Source organism: Engystomops pustulosus, chromosome 9 (assembly GCF_040894005.1).
Source record: "Engystomops pustulosus chromosome 9, aEngPut4.maternal, whole genome shotgun sequence".
In the NCBI taxonomy this organism is placed as follows: Eukaryota; Metazoa; Chordata; class Amphibia; order Anura; family Leptodactylidae; genus Engystomops; species Engystomops pustulosus.
Window position 1 is genome coordinate 44801506 of NC_092419.1, and position 1490 is coordinate 44802995.

A 1490-nucleotide genomic window follows, 5' to 3' on the forward strand; every position below is an offset into this window, starting at 1 on the left:
TGGTAACCTACATGTGGCTCTTTTTAAACTCCCTTTTTTGGTTTCTATATCTGTGCTTCCAGAATAGATAGTTCTTCCAAGTAAGATATAAGACTGTATTATATGCTCCCATGGAGGTGCACTCCCTTCCCTCTCACAGAATACAGTCTTAGACACACACTGACAATACAGTCCTAGGCTACATTCACATTGACGTGTGCCCGCCATACCGTAGCACAGTGGGCACACGTCAGCGCTCGGGAGAGGAGGAGGGGCTCTACTCACCTTCGCCCCTCTCCATAGAGGAACATTGCGCGCGGCACAGTATTCCGGAGAAAGATTGGCCACAACATGTCATCATAGACATTCTACCTTTCACCTTGAAATCTAAAAACAGTTGTTATAGTGGAGGACATAGGACTCTGCTGTAATGACTTTTGTACACAACTCTCCATTAAATGTATTACTATATAGTGGAGATGTGTTTATATAATGAATAATTCTTGTTGCAAGTCACAACCACAAGGGGGAACTAAATGCATCTGAATCCATCCATCCAGTACAGCAGGGAATGCTGTTTTAGTAGGTAAAACATCTTTCTTCTTACATAAAGTTTAATTCTTTTGGCCATGGTTTATATTCTACAATTATGGCATATTCTGATATAATATCCTTGCTCATTCTAAAACCATCTGTTTTACTGATTCATCTTAGAGTGGACAATGCAGAGCACCATTACTAAATATGTGAGACGAACACAGACAAATCTTCCTTTGCAGTCATAGGCGCATTTCTGTATGATAGAAAACTATATTTCCAGTTATTGGTTAGACCAATGGATGAAATGTGAGCTCACATTTTTTACACATGTTCATATTTCCTGGAAATAAAAAATTATTTTGCACCTTTTAAAATCCTTGACTAACAATGATAAACTGCCTAAGAGCAAAAATTAAGCAGTTTTCAAACTAATCTTTATACAATAATTTCCTACCATTTGCTGCTGCAAAGAAGGTTGAATGTGACAGATCATTGGCACAAGTGCTCCCGTGACCCATATCACAGTATCATAGTTTATATGGCTGAAAAAAGACACTTGTCCATCTCTTGGGTCGTGGGCTCCCCCATGCCCCTCCTTGTCAGCAAGTGCGGTGCCTGTGCCTCTTACCTATCCCCGTTCCTGTCCCTAGGGCTTGTCTCCTAGGGCTTGTGCGGGCTGGCTTCAGAAGATTAAAAGGGCCAGCACATGGTTAATTGGCACTGGCCATTTCCCAGAATTCCATATAAACCAGCCTCTCCTTGCACTCCCTGATCTTCGTGCTTTGTGACTTAGAGAAAGCTTTGTTCCTATGCCCTGCACAGTTATTGTGATTTCCTGTTGTGACCCCGGTTCCACTATTGACTTCAATCGTCTGCTACCTTCCACTACGTCCCTGATCCTGTGCTGCCTGTCCTGATCTCCTGCCTGTCCCCGACCATGATCCTGCTCAACGTCTCTGTACCTCGACTTG